At 45.3% G+C, this 19,264-nt stretch overlaps 1 protein-coding gene across 6 annotated transcripts in view; it reads left to right on the top strand.

Moving 5' to 3' along the window:
* PKNOX2 (PBX/knotted 1 homeobox 2) overlaps positions 1–19,264 on the top strand; it is a 416,847-nt gene that overhangs the window by 245,220 nt on the left and 152,363 nt on the right. For all 6 annotated transcript variants that reach the window (XM_083480587.1, XM_083480583.1, XM_083480589.1 and 3 more), the window contains one exon: positions 5,510–5,669. The gene's annotated coding sequence lies outside the window, so the exon portion shown is untranslated. The remainder of the gene's footprint in view (positions 1–5,509; positions 5,670–19,264) is intronic.

Raw genomic sequence — 19,264 nt, 5'->3', positions numbered from 1 at the left:
GTCGTAGGGAAAATGAAAACAAGGTGGAGCATTAATTATAGAGAGAAAATCTGGTTATTTCCCCCAGGCTCGAGAATGTCAGGGGCGGCAGTGTCACCTGAGATGCTCTCTTCTGTTCCAGAATGTGTTTTATTAATCCCCAGTTGCTCGAATGCCATACAGCTGTAGCAGCGTAAATTCAGGATGCCCTTGCAATGCAGTCTGGCTGCAGCATATTTCTTGAAGACTGAACTTTCCACAGCAAGGGCCATTCGCATCTGTGCATCCAAAGAGGAAAGACTTGGGAATGCAGTTATGGAGCCAGGAAAGTCATTGCTCCTAAGAAACTGATACAGGGTCATGGATCATCGGTAACCAACATGGTTGTCTCTAGAGGTTTCAGGCTACAGGTTGGTTGGTTGGTTGGTTAGTATTATATTGGCAAAGCTTGGTGTTGCCTCGGCCCATTGTGTGCTCTCATTTCTTCTCACTTTCCATTTTATTTATTCATTGTTTATTCAAAAATTTAAAGTCTACCAACTCATTAAAATATTGATAGGTGGATATAATGGAGTAAGGTAAAGGTAAAGGGACCCCTGACCATTAGGTCCAGTCGTGACCGACTCTGGGGTTGCGGCGCTCATCTCACTTTATTGGCCGAGGGAGCCGGCGTTTGTCTGCAGACAGCTTCCGGGTCATGTGGCCAGCATGACTAAGCTGCTTCTGGCGAACCAGAGCAGCACACGGAAAAGCTGTTTACCTTCTCGCTGGAGCGGTACCTATTTATCTATTTGCACTTTGATGTGCTTTCGAACTGCTAGGTTGGCAGGAGCAGGGACCGAGCGACGGGAGCTCACCCCGTCACGGGGATTCGAACCGCTGACCTTCTGATCAGCAAGTCCTAGGCTCTGTGGTTTAACCCACAGCGCCACCCGTGTCCCCTAATGGAGTAGGTACAATAAACATAATAACATTCTAAAATCATAAACTATGCTAACAAATATTGAATCGATTTGATATTTATTCATTTACAATTGTTTGCCAATTATATCCAAGCTGAGCAAACTATGATTTGTCTGTAGCATAGTTTGTCCACAAATCATGACTGCACACTGTGGCTTGTGGATAAGCTCTGTTTGGTGCAGACCTAGGTTGTCTGGCTTGAATATAATGGCAAATGGCTGCTAAATTGGAAGTAAAGGGAAATTAGAGCACGTGAGAGGAAGGAGGCACATGAATTAGTACATATTGCACCATACTATCTGCTTGTCTGGGTGTACCTTTGCCCTGCTAAAACTTTGTAGCTGTTTGGGGCTGCTGAAATACAAGCAGGGTGGAACAGAGGAACAGGCTTGGGTTTTCAACCTGCTAGCACTCCTGAACTAAGTGTGCAAGCTTCAAGTTCTGACAGTAAGCTTTGGTTAGTCAATAGAGCTAAACAAGTAACGCCTTGATATCAGTTCTTTAAAGGCCATTTTAATTGCACTCTTTTCACTCTATAGACTGCTTTTTGTGCTTCTCACAGTACTTTGTTTGAGTAAAGGAGTCTGGGGCTTTTCAGTACCTTGTCAAAAAGGTGTTTGTCTGATATTGTGGACAATCTGATGCACGTCTCTTGACCGTCAGAGTTAACAAGCTGAAATATTTTTAAATGATGGCTGAAAAACGGCAGCTGATTCAGAGACTAGAACCTAGAACTGTCAGTTTCCGTTTGCTTGCTTCCATAACTACACAGTTGTTATTTAGGAAGGAACAAGTAGAGCACTGAATCTCCTCTCTTCTCCTCTCCTTCTTTTGAAAACCTGATCTGTGAAATCTTAACCTCTTTGAAAGGGTTCCCTTTCGGTGGCATGATGGTCACATGCTCTGATTGGCTGTGTAGTTTTAAGGGAGTTTTCCTCTGGATGTTTGATTGCATGCCTTATTGCTGTGGACAAGATCTGAAGAAAGGCAAAACCTGTTACTTCCTCCTCAAATTATATACTGTTTTTGTTCAGATTCCTCAGTAAAGTGTGGTCAGGTTTTCCTTTATCTCTGGACTCGGTCTATGTTGTTTGAGTGATTTTGCTAGCAGTGGACAGGGAAGAGGCATGCCTGCAAGCCCTGCCCCCAATGTCTTCAAGTGTGTGTCCCTGCTCAGTGCCTGACTTCTCCATGTAACGTGAGGAAAGCCTGCTTGTGGGGATTGTACAGAGGGTTCTATTTGCATTCAGACAGGTGTGAGAAGAAGCCCCATGCAGATCTTCCCTGGGCAACATGAGGAGGTTGGGACTGACCAGGCAGGGAGGACAAGCATGAGAATGTGGGTGTGAGTGGGTGCCTCTGCCCACATCCACACTTCGAGCAGTCACATGTTCAGACTGTTGGGAAACTGTGTACTCACACAGAGTCAATTAAGGTTTGGCAGACAGCCAGAAGGCAATCTGAAGGAGTAAGTCTGCCTGGTGATAACAGAGACATGCAGACAGCTCCCTGATTGGTCAAGCTCTTTCAAGGGAGTGATAATTAATGGCCTACTAACTGGAATGTGTTAGTTCCGTATTTCAGAGTTCAGTAGTTCTGTGTCAGTGTAGGAGTTGTGAGTCGTGTCAGAGAGAGCTAGCAAAAGATCCGTGTTCTGTTCCTGTAAATAGTCCACTGTATATAATAAACACCCAACTACAAGTTCCTGGTTCCTGCTTCGTCTATCCTGTCTGCAGCCAAGTCGCCAATTGCTTCTGTGGATTCTGCGTTTACTCTGCTAGGTCTGGCTAAGGTCCTGCAACTAGTCAGAAAGTTGCGAAACACCAACTAGGTTTTGCCAATACAGACAACTGCCTTAAGAAAAACAAGGGCAAATGTGCAGAAAAGCAGACCTAAATCATCAAGGGCCAGGTACATCAGCAGTGCTCTGCCATTCTACAGGAGAAAGGCTGGTTGAGGCCCTGTTGAAAGGAAATCACTGCAGACTTAATCTTGGAGGACAGCAGGGGTATGCAATGTTGTGGCAGCAGTATCATCTGGATTCTCTGTAATAACAGAGTGAAGAAATAATGTCGGTTCCAGAGAAAACAGCCAGTGTGTAAACATCCAAAGAAAACAAATGCAAATGCAAAATTCAGACTCGGGCATGCCTGGCTGCCGTAGCTCTTTGGGCCACAGCCATCAAACAATACTGAAGTTCAAGAAAACTGAAAGACAGGGAGAAATAGGAGTAAGATCTGGGAGAGCATATTCTCTCCAGGCAATCCTACACATGCAAAACATAACAGCTAAAATTGCTTTTCAGGGTGTTGGAATGACAATTAAGTTTCAGGTTTCTGCGGATTGCTATAGCAAACTTGTAGCGAAGGGTTGTAAAATACATGCTTTGCACGCAGGAAGTCCCTGGTTGAATTCCTGGCAACTGGGAACCCAGCCAAATGGGTGGGGTATAAATAAATTATTATTATTATTATTATTATTATTATTATTATTATTACTACTACTACTACTACTACTACTACAGTGGTACCTCAGGTTACAGACGCTTCAGGTTACAGACTCCGCTAACCCAGAAATAGTACCTCGGGTTAAGAACTCTGCTTCAGGATGAGAACAGAAATCGTGCTCTGGTGGCACGGCGGCAGTGGAAGGCCCCATTAGCTAAAGTGGTGCTTCAGGTTAAGAACAGTTTCAGGTTAAGAATGGACCTCCAGAATGAATTAAGTGCTTAACCCGAGGTACCACTGTATATACGTTTGGGAACCACTGCTATAGACCATACTCAGCTAGGTGTCAGAGAACAGCCCCCTGTTTGAAAGGGTCCTTCATTTGAAGGGCTGCCTGGTTCATTTCTGGTTTAAAAATAAAGACCTTTAAGAAGGGAGAGCAGAAGGGGGCTTTGAAGATGCCCATCACTTAGTTTCTGGGCAGCAGACTGAGCAGACGTGGGAGTCCACTGGTCAGTCTTCCCCGCAAAGGTGAGATTTATTACAGGCTACGACCAATTTACACACATCCACCCAGGGCCGTCTTAAGCATATCCAGCGCCATGGTGCAAAGCTCCCTCCGGCACCCCTCTCCCCGTTTCCCAGAGTTTTTGACCTTTTTTTAGGGAGGACGGCGCTGCCAGTGAGGCTGGAGGAGGCTGGCAGTGGCTGGAGAGCGGCTCCTCCAGTGGGGGAGACGCAGGGGCTGGACGTGGCACTTCCCAGCTCAGCTGGCCGCTTGGTGCCATGGTGGCCATGGCAAACGGAGGCTCCGGGACCAGCGCTGCTTCAGCACGGCATGGCGGAGGTGGGCCAGAGCAGCGAGCTGATGCCAGGAGGCGCCACATCCAGCCTCCGCCTCTTCCCTGGCGCCCTCCAGAACTTGGCGCCCTGGCACCCCGCACCACTAGCCTCTATGGGCAAGACGCCCCTGCATCCAACTGATGCACAACCATGTGCACACACATCACAGTGACTTGGAATTTGCCGGAAAAGAGACATAACAAGGTGGGCATATGTGCACTGCTGTCGCACACAATGACCTGGAACACAACCCCTGCACAAATTGGGGGTTCCCTGTAAACATTTCTGTTTAAAATATGGTAAAGGTAAAGGGACCCCTGACCATTAGGTCTAGTCGTGGCCGACTCTGGGGTTGCGGCGCTCATCTCGCTTTATTGGCCGAGGGAGCCAGCGTACAGTTTCCGGGTCATGAGGCCAGCATGACTAAGCCGCTTCAGCACACGGAAATGCCATTTACCTTCCCGCCAGAGCGGTACCTATTTTTCTACTTGCACTTTTGGCGTGCTTTTGAACTGCTAGGTTGGCAGGAGCAGTTCAAAAGCAACAGGAGCTCATCCCATTGCGGGGATTCAAACCACCGACCTTCTGATCAGCAAGCCCTAAGCTCTGTGGTTTAGACCACAGCACCACCCGCATCCCTTAAAATATAGTAGTCATTTCTAAATGTGTGTCTATACGTAAACTGTCACCTGCAACTTGAATGCATATCTTTTTCAATGATTCATTTCCTCACCCCCCTTTTTTTCTTATTGTGCCTATCTAAACCAACCAGGCGAGTATCAGAGATGAAATCGGACTCTTAAGATACATTCAGTATAGTGCAGAGCTGAATTCTGCAAAAAAATGACGCCTCTAGCAACTTGCACTATCAAAATTTTTATAACGCATTCCCAAAGGGGGTGGGGAATAGAGATCGTGTTTTGCTTTTGGTTTTTAGGGAGAAGCAAAATAGGGTCTTTTCTTGGTCAATGAGAACAGCGGAGGGGATGTGGCATTTTTGCAAGGCTGCTGTGTGCCCTGAAGCCTATTTGCATAAGTCATGGTTGCTGTGGTTTAATCTCAGGAAAACAAATGGATAAACCATGTCTATATATACATCTATATATATCTGATGTTAGTTGAGATCAGGTAGGTTCCCATGGCCAATGGCTGTTTCCGAAGATCCCGGCTGATTTTGGCTTCTGCTGCTTATCAGGGGTGGTTGTCTTTGGAAATCGTTTCTCCTAAAGGAAGCACCTCTTTCTTCGCAACTGATGGTTTTATCTGTCTCCTCTCAGGTGGCTCTGCTGTGGCTGGAAGAAGCAGCTTTTGTGTAACTGGCAGAGAAAGGGCAGAGGGGAGAGTTTCAAAGGACAAGCGGCTCCCGGAGAAGACTCCATAGAAAGCACGGCATTTTCCATCGTATCACATACACAACAGTGGAGCAGATTGATTTCCGTAAGTCCCACCAACCAACAAAAAGCTACTTTGCATACGGAATTGATGGGGAGCGGACGTATTTCCATTTTAAAGGATGCCTTTTCAAAGTTATTTTTAGTGGGGCCCTGCAATAAGATAACCCCCAACACCTGAATTGTGATGTGTGGGTGCAGCAATATGATATAGGTCCTGTTTGTCCCATCACACACACACACACACAAACACAGTAGGCTTTATGGGTCCCCCCCCCCAATGTTGGCTTAGGAAAAACAAAATAGAAAAGATCTGTTAGGGTGGAAAATACTCAAATGTAAATCGGTCTCCTTCTCCACTGAAAGAAGTAATTTGAAGACACTCTAAGGGTATTATGGCTCCAGGAAGAAATCTCTTCCTGTGGTTTTTAACAATTTAACTGATTAGTTTTTAAAAAGCATGATGCTTTAAGAAAAATACAAAAGCATTCAATACCCACCCCCTCCGCTGGAAGACTGCTTCGCAGAACACACACGATTTCCAGTGAAAATGCACAATTCAGCCCCACTCTCCCTTCTGTCTTTAGGCCAACCTTCCCCAACACGCCGCCCTCCAGAGGCAATCCCTATGAGCCCCTATTGGCTGGAGGTGATGGGAGCTGTAGATGGAAGCATCTGGAGGGCACCAGGTTGGTGAAGGCTGTTCTAGGCATTCTTCCTCCTCTCTTCTTGAAGGTCCACCCATCTTCCTGTCCTGTTCCTTGATTTGTAGACCTTTGTTCTTCCTTTCACCTCCTGTGACCCATACAGAGATATTGTAGGTCCTCTTCCAAGCCTTCATCTACTTCTTTTCACAAAGTCTGAATCCATCGGGGTGGGTGGGTGGGAATAAAATAAATATTCATGGATGGATGTTTTTAAAGTATGGTTATGATTTTTTTTTCTCAATCTTACTGTTTTATCTTTTTATAAACCACTTTGAGGGTTTTGTTTTGTTTTGGCAGCCAAGCGGTATATACATTTTATGAAATAAATGCACTTTTATGAATGCATCCTTAATGCATTTAGGGGTTCCACGTATTACAGAAGTGCAGAGTGGAAATATTTTTGCATTATTCCCATCTCACTCCCTGTATTCAGTCCACCTGTATTTTGATCCTGTGAACAAAGCTCCTTGTCTTAATATCTCTGTTTTTATTCATTGTTTTGTTTTGTTTTTTAACCACAAACAGCCAACCCATGGGTGTAGAATCAACGAAAACACAATGGGTTATGTTTTGTTTTGAGTTTAGTGGTTTCATCCTTTGTCTATTTGCAATTGTTCATATTAATTCCATAAATTAATATTACCAATTCTATGTCCAGTAAATTTACATTATTTGGGAGTTCGGGTCCAATTTTGTTCATAATCACCTTCCTTATTTTCCCGGGAATTATTTCTTTTTTATTTAGATAGTAGTCATGTACAACCAGTCCAAAATGATGTGATATTATGCTCTGAGCATATGCACAGCCCCTAAATAGAGTTCTTTGGGGGCAATTTGCAATAGGAGAGGGCTGATGAAAACTGGAATCCAATAACATCTGGAGAGTATGATGCTTGCAGTTACATCTGCTGTTCCCTGGCTTGATCCCCATGGCAGAAATGTAGGATAAAATGTATTAAACGTTTAAGCTTATGACCTGAATGCTACATACAAGCCTAAGTGTTGTACGTGGAAAAACTGGTTGTTGATCACCAGAGCCATAATGAGTTACCCTTAAGAATGCTGCAGCAATTCCAGCAAAAGTAAGAGGAGAATCTTAGGATTCAATCTCATTTATTCCAGTTTCCCTATGGCGTGGATTTCAGAGGCATTCCAACTGCATGTCACTGTGACTTGGATAAGAATCACTATATGGCTGACAGTTTGTGCTTAAATTGAAGTGCTCGTTTGGAAAACTCTGTACACTGTTTCCTTAGGTGTCTGTCACAAGACTAGAGACAGGGTTTCAATGATTCCCTGCCCACTTTATATTGCCTTGCCATTTAGGCTCTTGATACATAGATTTCTGCTTATAGGAGTACATTCCAATTAGATTCCCTTAAAAGAGAGAGAGTGTCCATTTTTTAAAGTGACATTTTTCTTAGTGAGAGCTGCAAACTAGCAAAAGAGTTGAGTGTTGTCACTGCTAATTCCTCTGCACAATTCGGAAAGGCTGTTTAAGTAGCTGTGAACAGGGGTGTCTGTAGTTTCCAAGAGTTTGGGTTTTTTGAATAAATAAATAAATGGTGATGTGGAAGGGAAAACAGTTTTGCTAGCCCCGTCCCCGCCAAAAGAACCCCAGAGGACTCATTTGTTCATGGTACACCAGGTATCTCATTCAGATTTGGAGTCTGCATTATAACTGCAAAAGAGTTACCAGGAAGTCAAAGGATCTGTGCAAATGATCTTTTGTCAGAATCTACAGAACCTTTTTTGCACCTCATAAATAGCTCTTCTTTGCTAACTGCATTTAGATGGTTACAAGTCCTGGGGAAATAGCAGGTTCGTGCTGTCCTTCTTTCTAGTGAGATGAGTACCGTATTTACTTTCAAAAGCATCTATTAGACCAGTATCTTTTTCACTCTCTGGTTTGCTATTACGTACCAGAGAAAATATATGATATGCTATTGCTTTTCATTACTTTCATTACTCATTTGTATCCTGCCTTTCTTTGATCATGGAGCTGAGGGTTATAGTTAGTGCTAGTCCTACTCTGAGGAGACTCATTGAAAACAATAGACATGGCTCACTTAGGTCCACTAGTTTTAACGAGTGTACTCTGAATATACATTAGTCAGAGATGACCTTCAGTGAGGTGACTGGTGTAAGTATCCTTTTCCCATAGATTGTAGAGCAGCATGCCATTTTGTGGTCCTGCCTCTTTTCCTGCTCATTTAGATTGGACAGACATTTTTTTATCACGCTATGTCCCCCATAGCAGCCATTTTGTGTTATGCCACACCCACATAGCAGCCATTTTGTGACTGGTGCCCACTGCACTTTTCAAAATTCAGAATGTTTCAGGCTGCCCCCCCCCCCAAAGTTGGGGACCCTGTCCTTTGGTTAAAGATATAATGATAGGTAAAAAGGTAAAGGACCCCTGGACGGTTAAGTCCAGTCAAAAGTCCAGTACGGCGCTCATCTTGCTTCAGGCCGAGAGAGCCAGCGTTTGTCCACAGACAGCTTTCCGGGTCATGTGGCCAGCAGGACCTAACCACTTCTGGCACAATGGGATACCATGACGGAAGCCAGAGCACACAGAAATGTCGTTTACCTTCCCGTCACAGCAGTACCTATTTATCTACTTGCACCGGTGTGCTTTAGAAATGCTAGATTGACAGGAGCTGGGACAGAGCAATGGGAGCTCACCCCGTCACGTGGATTCAAAATGCCGACCTTCTGATCAGCAAGCACAAGAGGCTCAGTGGTTTAGACCAGAGCGCCACCCACATCCATAATGATATGTACAGAAAGGGTAACTATATGCAGAAGCAGCGCTTTTTTCAGGGGGATCTCACCAGAACCAGTTCTGGCACCTTTTAGGTGGGTTCTGGAATATCTCAGGTGAGTTCCAGCACCTCTCAGGTAGGTGCTATTGCCATTCTAAGAGAAAGAGTTGAGTTCTGGCACCTCTTTTTCTAGTAAAATAGCACTGAGCAGAAGCGATCAGAAAAACCAAGCTCTCAACAAATATCACAGGATAACAAAGGATCAGGGGCCCAATACCATTGTGCAGATGGTCAAAAATCTGGGTACAGCCAGTGAGTTCATATATGACAGAAAGCAAAGGGTAGCCATTGAGGGTTCAGTTGGAGACAGAGATCCTACAAGGAGAGAGTGCACAGAGACCGAGACGTTAGGGTTGCCATATGTCCAGAATATCTGGAACACCTGTAGCCAGCGGCAATGTCTGGGTGAAAATCATGAAAAATGTCCAGGAAATCCAGATGTATGGCAGCCCATGTTGGCAGTGCTGTTTTTTTTGTTTTGGTTTTTTTTGCTGATTTTCCAAAAAATAAATTAAAAATAGCTTTACGTTATTTTGCCAATAAAGCTCAACAACTTTGCTCAAAAAAGCTCAGTAACCTTTCTGTCCAGATTCTCACTGTTTGAAATATGGCAACCCTACGTAACACAAAATGCCTTGAGGGTGAGATGGCTGTAAATCAAACTGTGAAAAGATTGAAATTCCCTTTTCTATGCTACTATTTTTATTTTTATTATTAATTCCTCCCTTCCTCCAAGGAGCTCAGGGTGCGATTCAGGATGCTTTGAATTTATTTCCCATAAAAAATGTTGAATAGGTTAGGCCAAGCTTCCTCAAACTTGGCCCTCCAGATGTTTTTGACCTACAACTCCCATGATCCTTAGCTAGCAGGACCAGTGGTCAGGGATGATGGAAATTGTAGTCTCAAAACATCTGGAGGGCCGAGTTTGAGGAAGCCTGGGTTGGGCTGAGAGACCAAGTGGCTGAGCTTTTATGACTGAGTGGGTTTTTGACCTTCATAGAAACATAGAGAACCATTATTCTGAGTCAGACCATTGGTCCATCTAGATCTGTATTGTCTACACTGGTTGGCAGCAGCTCTCCAGGGTTATATAATAATAATATTATAATAATTTATTATTTATACCCCACCCATCTGCTGAGTTTCCCCAGCCACTCTGGGCGGCTCCCAGTCAAGTGTTAAAAACAGTACAGCATTAAATATTAAAAACTTCGCTGAACTGCCTTAAGATGTCTTCTGAATGTCAGGCAGTTGTCTATCTCTTTGACATCTGATGGGAGGGTGTTCCACAGGGCAGGCACCACTACTGAGAAGGCCCTCTGTCTGGTTCCCTGTAGCCTCACTTCTCACAATGAGGGAACTGCCAGAAGACCCTCGGCGCTGGATCTCAGTGTCCGGGCTGAACGATGGGGGTGGAGACGCTCCTTCAGGTATACAGGACCCAGCCCTACCTGGAGATGCTATGGATTGAACCTGGAACCTTCTGTGTTCAAAGCAGATGCTCTACCATTGGGCCGTTGCTTTTGTACCAGTTCGGTTCTCTCATATTGTGTCACCATTCCTATGGAAAATAAACTCCTTTTTTTTTTTTTTGAGGACCCTAATTTCTCCTTAATAATCCAGGGGTGGCGAGCCTCTGCCCCTCCAACTGTTCTTGGACTACAATTCCCATCAGTCTTAGACAGCATGACCAATGGTCAAGGATGATGGGAATTGTAGTCCAACATCTGGAGGATCACAAATTCCCAGCCTTTGTTATAACCACTCACTTCCTGTCTCACAGTTCCTCATGGTAGACACACAGCAATTTTTCCATCAATGTCTGGCCGCAGAACCATCACTGAATATTTCCATGGCCTTTATATAATATTCAAAGTGAATGCCTTTTCCCTTTCCCCCCTGTTTATTTTGGAACACACTACCCCATCGATGAACTTTAGAATCCTTGTAAACTTTAAAATTCTGCTTCCACTTACAGATAAAAACAACGTTGTTTAATGCTGGTGTTCAAGGTACATTAACTTTGTCTGCTAAAGATATCCTTGCCTGTTGCTGTGGTGTTCAAAAGAAAAAAAAGGAAAAAATCCCAGTGTTTATATTATAGAGATATCCCTGGAGCAATCTATTTTTAAAGATTGGTTTGCGATTAGCTCCTTTGGAAGGGAGAAAGTGGCTGATTTGTAATTGTTACCCTTCAGACAGTACCTTCTCTTTCTCCCACTCAAAGCTTCTGTTTCAGATACCTCTAGACTGCCCATTTGGAAAAGACCTCAAGGGATTTGCTCCAGGGTACTGAACTGAGTGGTTTGAATAAGGTTGCAAATCCTTGCTCAGGCAGGAAGGTCACTAGGTGGTAGTTCTCATGAAAACCCTAAACAGAACAAAACAAAACATTGGCATGTTTTTTTGGTATGCTAGGCAGCCAAGTGCCAAAAGAAATGAATAAGAGCAGGCCCAGGAGATGATGAATCAATTGGAATCGGTTGTGAGTCCATCTTAAATTGTATGAAGGAGCTGAACCAGGTAGCGTTATGCAAGCGCTACAGAAGGTGGTGAATTTTGCCATCAAAATGCAGGAAACCCAGGCAAGGAAATAATGAAATATTCAGCCGCTATTTACGGAATTGATTTGAAGATCAAGAAGTTACGAGCAGCTAGATGAAAAGGATTAAGTAGGAAGCGTGAATGGAGAGATACTATGGTGCAGAATTAAATTGGCGTTTCAGCTGTTCAATACTTTATGTGGATTTTATGAACAAGGAAGGGAAGGATATGGGCATGCAGATACGGTAGAGTCTTTGCTTTTCATAGTAGGGGGTGGTAGTTCCTTCCAGTGGGGGTGCGTGGCATGGGGCGCATGGCATTTCCCTCCCCACCACCCATCATCTTTTGTATGTGCTCCCTTGGGCTTTTGTTTCTGCATCTTGAGACCCAGCAAGGAAGTGACCTTCTAAATCACCCGCTAACCTCTCCCCACCATAAGAAAGCTGGAAGATGTGTGGGCTGCTTCTCTTGCTCTTATTGCAGTGTTTGATGCAGCTGAATGAGGCAGCCCCTTGCTTTTCACTGTCTTTTGTGGGTAGGGTGACCAGGTAAAAAGAGAACAGGGCTCTGCCCTACACAACTGTCAGGGAACTGACATCGGAGCCAGAGGCGGAGGCGAGGCTCTCAAACGATGCTGGAGAAGGGCCCAGCAGGGGGAGAGGCGGCTCACCAGCTGGGGAAGGAAATCAGCGTAACACCAGGGATAAAGGGGGGCAGATGGGGGAATCGGCAAGGGGGCTCCAGGACTCCTCGCCGGAGATCAGCGGGGAGAGCACGGGTCCTCCGCTACCCACGCCCACCCTGCGCAGAAGACTTCCGCGCAGGGAGAGTAGGAGGAGACTTGGAGTCAAACAACTTTTATGCTGGAAAAGGGTTAAGAAACGCCCACTGACGGATTCTGCCAGCGACTGAACAGCCACGAAGTATAGGGCTGTCCAGACAGAAAAGGTTTAACAAGGCAAACTAGCCAGGAGTGGCACCAACTTGCGCACGAGTAACCCCTACAATTATTACAACAACTGTTATAGGAGCTGGAGCCCTGCCCTCCTTTTCACCTGCTCACCCTACTTGGCAGGGGTGAGGAACCTTTGGCTCTCCAGCTGTTGCTGAACTACAACTCCCATCATCCCTGGTCATTGCTAGGGCTGGTGGGAGTTGTAGTTCAGTAACATTTAAACATCTGGTGGGCCAAAGGATTCTCACACCTGCTAGAGAGAGACCCACAGAGTTGTGCATCTCTGCCTCTGTTTAGTTTTCCTGCCTCCAGATCTGTGAGCATTGGTGGGATATATGTGTGTGTGCGCACACACGCGTGCACTCTTAAGGTAAAGGGACCCCTGACCATTAGGTCCAGTCGTGGCCGACTCTGGGGTTGCGGCGCTCATCTTGCTTTACTGGCTGAGGGAGCTGGCGTACAGCTTCCAGGTCATGTGGCCAGCATGACTAAGCTGCTTCTGGCGAACCAGAGCAGCACACGGAAACACCATTTACCTTCCCGCCGGAGCAGTACCTCTTTATCTACTTGCACTTTGATGTGCTTTCAAACTGCTAGGTTGGCAGGAGCAGGGACCGAGCAACGGGAGCTCACCCCGTCGCGGGGATTCGAACCGCCGACCTTCTGATCGGCAAGTCCTAGGCTCTATGGTTTAACTCACAGCGCCACCCGCGTCCCTTGCGTGCACTCTTACATGGGAGTAAATTGCACTGAGCACATTGGGGCTTTCTGTTGTATATAGGAGTTCATTGTACACAATGTAAACTAGATTAGGCTATTAGTCTACTAAGACCAGTATTTTCTGTCCCAGGGATGGAGAACTTATAGTCCTCCAGAGGTTGCTGGAGCAGCTCCTCTCAGTCCCACCAAGCTTGGCCAATGGTCAGGGTCAGGGATAATGGACGTTATAGTCCAAAAACCTCGGAGGGCCACAGGTTCCACACCCCAGCCTACCCTTACTCGTGGTGACTGTTCAAAGTCTCAGACAGATGACTTTTCTAGTTGCCTGATACCCAAGTCTTTTCATTGGAGATGTCAGAGTTTGAATCAGGGATCTCCAGTGTGCTCTACAATCCCTCCCCAAATCAGATTTAGGAGTAATTTCCTCAGTGTTTTGGTAGGACCTTCTCTACTACCACCACCGTCCTTCTTCCTGAAGCCTTGATTCAAGTTAGCTTCCAGATTGTTTTACACAATGCATTTGTTCCCACTGAATGTATGAAGGGAGGAATCATGATCCTCCCTCCCACAGACCCCAAACCCAACTTCTGTTCATTTGGACAAAGGTTTAAGCAAACCCAACACACAATTATTTGGATGGAGCCTGACACATTCAGTGGCTCACAATGGGAAAATATCAATTAAAAAACACTACATATACTTAACAATGTACCGTCAAATACTTTATCTAATCAAATCAAATAGGGGAAGGAACAGAAAAAAATAAAAAAGCAGCAACAAGAAGTTAATAAAATAATCATAATAAAATATAAGAACCAGTAAGAATCTGGAAATAGATTCTGAGTATTGAACATCAGTATTGATGAGAGCCAGTGTGGTGTAGTGGTTAAGAGCAATAGACTCGTAATCTGGGGAACTGGGTTCGCGTCTCTGCTCCTCCACATGCAGCTGCTGGGTCACCTTGGGCTAGTCACACTTCTCTGAAGTCTCTCAGCCTCACTCACCTCACAGAGTGTTTGTTGTGGGGGAGGAAGGGAAAGGAGAATGTTAGCCGCTTTGAGACTCCTTAGGGTAGTGATAAAGCGGGATATCAAATCCAAGCTCTTCTTCTTCTTCTTATATTGCTTCACTAAAAAAGGCCCTTAACTTGGCACCTAAAACTTAGCAGAGAAAGGTGCAGATGAACCTCTCCAAGGAGAGTCTTCCATATGTGGGTCACCACCACCAAAAAGGCCCTTTTTTGTAGTTGCCACCTGCCTAACTTTTTCAGGCAGAGGCAGCCTATGCAGTAATGCAGTTAGGTAATTACAGACTCTGGGGAGCTCCTTAAGATTTTAATGTCCGTAAAGGTGGTAAAGGCAGCTCTGTTGCATTTGAGAGTTGTCCTGTTCACCCTGCTGAGTGAAGCCCTGGAATCGGAGGGGGGTGGCCCTCCCCGGGTATCTTCACTGAGGGGGGTGACATTTGACAGTTGCGGGTCGGCGGCAAACTGAATGTCTGCCATCGGTAGCTCGCTCCACCCTGTGGGCGGCTCTCTCTGCCCTCGGCTGCAAGGGGCGCTTGTCGCACCATGCACCTGATCGGCTATCCCACGCCTGGGAGGGCACCCTCTGTGCCCCGTGCCCCTCAGGAGCGTGCCCGCCTTGGGCAGTGCGGGCATATGCTCCACCACTGCCTGGAATCCTGCCCTCGGTGTGTTTGGATGTAGACACAAATGAGAAGGGGAATGAATGAAACCTACCGGTATCAATAATTGTACCACTTGGAGTGGCATGCATTACAAATAGATGCCGTTCACAGGCATCTGCAGCCAGCCCTCTCAGCTGTATTTTCTTTTGGAGTGATTCAGCAGCTAATATTCCAACTGGGCATTTTTTACTTCCCCCCTCACTGTTGTATGAAGTCATGCCGTTAATCAACAGGAACTAAACACAAAATGGGTATGAGACTCGTTTCTCTCAGTGCTGCCATTCCTGCAGATGAATTAAAGTTCTGGGTAAGGATCTCTAGAGGTCACTTTTGGCTAAACGTGAACAATCATCAGTTATGAGAGCTGGGCTCGGCCAGTTGCCAGATGTACTTTAGATTTTTCTGCATTATGAGCTAAAGGGATAAAGCCAAGATTGGTCTGTTTCTGTCGTGAATGTTGCTTCTGTTCTCCTCCTGGCTTTTACTTTCTGGCTAATGACAGATGCGTCCTGGTCTTTCTGATCAAGGCTAGGGCATGTTGGGCTGGTGAATTCCAGACTGGAGTGGAGAACCTGTGGTGGTCCACATGTTGCTGGGCCAATGGTCAGGGATGATAGGAGTTGTTGTCCAGAAACACCTGGAGACCCTGGTACAGAGCAACTTGGGCCTCCAATCTGAGCGTGCATGCGACTGTGCGAATTAGTGCATATAATAATTAGCATAAAGTGAGCGTTCTTATTCCCAAACCCTCCATCTTTACTCAGGTGAAAATAGGGACATTATCCCAGTATTAATACATGCTGCCTTGTGGGATGTCTTCAGGAGAAGAAAAGGCAAGTCTTGGCAACTCCTTCAGCCAAGCTGGTGCCAAATATTTTGCTCTGCTTTTCTTTGGAGACCACACCAGTGAGGCCAAGAGGGGGGTCTTGTCATCTGGGCAGCCTAGGAGCTCCATACAGGCTTGTGCCCTAGGGAGGTCCTTCGGTACTGATAATAATAATAATAATAATAATAATAATAATAATAATAATAATAATACAAATTTTATTTATACCCCGCCCTCCCCAGCCAAGACCGGGCTCAGGGCAGCTAACACCCGATATAAAAACAAATTGATTGAAATACAACTTAAAAACAAGATTAAAATACAACATTAAAACATTAAAATATTAAAATACAGCCTCATTTCAATAGAGACTCAAATCAAAAACTTTTTGGGGGATGAAAACGTCAAGTCTTCACCAAGGCTAACTTTCCAGACTGGTCCTACATAGGCCAGAAAAAAGCCAGGGAAGTCCCCAAATAGGAGTTCCATTCCAGGAGGGGGAAGGACAAAAAGGAAGAGGGGGAGGGAATTAAATTGTTTCCAAGCCGAAGGCTAGGTGGAACAACTATGTCTTACAGGCCCTGTGTAAAGAAATCAGATCCTGCAGGGCCCTGGTCTCATGAGACAGAGCGTTCCACCAGCCCGGAGTCAGTGTTGAAAAGGCCCTGGCTCTGGCTGAGGCTAATCTAACTTCCTTAGGGCCCGGGACCACTAGGGTGTTGCTATTTATGGACCTTAAGGTCCTCCATAGGGCATACCGGGAGAGGCGATCCCATAGGTACGAGGGTCCTAGGCTGTGACAGAGTGGTTTAACTTCACCCCCAGAGGCACACTCCATTGTCTGTCAAGACAGATGGATGCCAAAGGATCACTGACCAAAAGCCACATCCTGACATCACACAAAGTTCTTCTCCACCTGCCTTTCAGTATGTCCATGCTCTAGATTCCCTCAGTTCAACCCTCAGGTCACATCCATACATTTAATGTACATGCATACCACTTCAACAGTCGTGAAAATCCTGGGAACTGTAGTTTACTCCCCCACAGAGCAACCATTCCCTTCACCCTTAGCAAACTATATCTCGCAGAATGATTTGGGGGAAGCCATGACTGTTGAGGTAGTATACCAGTGCTTTGAATGTATGGTGCAGTTGTGACCATAGTTGCAGGATGAATCCCTTCTGTTTTGCTCTACTTCAGCCATGTGCGGCTTGGATTGGTCCAGTTTATTTGTCTCTTCCTCTCCCCCACCCCTTCTCAGCCCTTCATGGATTTTGCAGAACTCATCATGTGTATTTTTTCTTCAGATACATCCATGGAGCCACATGAAATTGGTGACAGCTTTACACCATTATTTCAAGATTCATAGCTGAAGGTTCTCAGTGAGAAAGAGCTGTCCAAATCTTTCTAGCAAACAGAATGCTGTTTCCTGGCATATTTATTGCAGCAAAGCGAATTTGTGTCCCAAAGATAAATATAGCGTTATCAGCAACAGCTGTCTCTCATTTTTATTTGTTTTTATATTTGACTATAAGTTCAATTCTCTAAAAACACCCAGAGCTGTAAATCCTATGACACGAGGCCCTGTGATTTAGTAGCTTGGGGTGTTTAGGGGCTGTGATTTAGGGAACACATTTATGGTACACGAGACAATTAAATAATGTGCCATACTGCCACCCTCTGGAATATACAAAACAAAAAAACCCAAAACCTGAGGTGGAAGGTCATTATTTCATCCTGTCTGTGGCTATTTGGTTCCTCAGGACAGGGAATCAACATCTTCAACCTCAACATCTGTTCTTCTGCACATCTGTATAGGTTTACTGACTTCTGCCCACCCACATTGATGATAAACCTATCAAAATTTAAACACATTGTGGGCATGAAGATGGACCGAAGTAGGATGCAGAAGGCCAAGAACAGGGCAGTATTTTTATCACCATTAAGCTTCCTACTATTGCTGCAGACGGTCATGCAGCAGTGGCAAACTTTCATCGAGACTGGTAGGAGGAGCCAGAGCTGACGATAGGTGGAGCCAGAGTGAATGACAGGCAGAGCCAACTCATTGCAGTTTTTTTTCCTGTCTTCCTCCCTACTGAGTTCTACAAGGGAGAACAAGGGCTGGCTCAAGACATTTTGGCACCCAAGGTGAACCACAAAATGGCATCCCCACTTAAAGGTTTACCTTTAAATGCAAACTGAACCTAATTTCTACCCCATCCCTAGTAAAGCCAGTGTGGTGTAGTGGTTAAGAGCAGTAGTCTCATAATCTGGGGAACCGGGTTCGCGTCTCCACTCCTCCACATGCAGCTGCTGGGTGACCTTGGGCCAGTCACACTTCTCTGAAGTCTCTCAGCCCCACTCACCTCACAGAGTGTTTGTTGTGGGGGAGGAAGGGAAAGGAGAATGTTAGCCGCTTTGAGACTCCTTAAAGGGAGTGAAAGGCGGGATATCAAATCCAAACTCTTCTTCTTCTAAAGGCACACCATGGTGTGCAAGAAGCAGAGGTCGCTCCACAAACTAAAAGCCCTGTCCACAGAACTGCCCTGATATTTCTGACGTAGTGTATCTAACCCACATGTCTAAACTGTTGAAGCACTGAGCTGTCTCTCCTTTCCCACATGAGATTAGCTGTTATGATGCTTTGCAACCAGTCCTTGAATGCACCAGCCTTAGCTGAGAGGTTTAATCCTGGAGGGAGTCGGAGGACTTAACACGTCCCATGAGAAATCTAGCATCATCCGCTCAGTGGAAGGGTTGGGTTTGTTTTCAAATATTTTCCATCAGTTGTATCCTTGGCGATGAAACACAAAAGGGATCCTCTCCTTTTTGGAAGTGACCTATGCAACACGCAAAGCTATCTAATGTACAATCCCATCCTAACCATGTACACCTGTGATCCAAAGATTCCAGGTACTCCTATTTACCAGGGACAGCTCCCAGTGCAAAAAGCAAAAATATAACATGGTCCCTTTTCTCTTCCGGTTTTTTTTTATCTTGGGGGGTTGCCTTATTAAAATTTTGTTAGGGTGAGTTACTGGAGGTTTCTGTCTTGAATTCAGCTCCCTCCATAGAAGTTAAATCCACAGGTGCACTTTTTCTTTGTGCACATGTGTTTAAGCACTTGCACATAAGCAACAAGACATCACACAATGCACAGCATGCCACAACCAGTAACTGTGGAGGAAGATTCAGGTAGGTAGCCGTGTTGGTTTGACACAGTCGAAATAAATAAAAAATTGTCCAGTAGCACTTTAGAGACCAACTAAGTTTGCTCTGGGTATAAGCTTTCGTGTGCATGCACACTTCTTCAGACACACTGAAACAGAAGTCACCAGACCCTTAGATATAGTGGGAGGGTGAGGTGGGGTA

This window comes from Podarcis liolepis, assembly GCF_965112155.1.
Source record: "Podarcis liolepis genome assembly, chromosome: 16".
NCBI lineage: Eukaryota > Metazoa > Chordata > Lepidosauria > Squamata > Lacertidae > Podarcis > Podarcis liolepis.
This window is presented reverse-complemented; position numbering and strand designations above follow the sequence as displayed.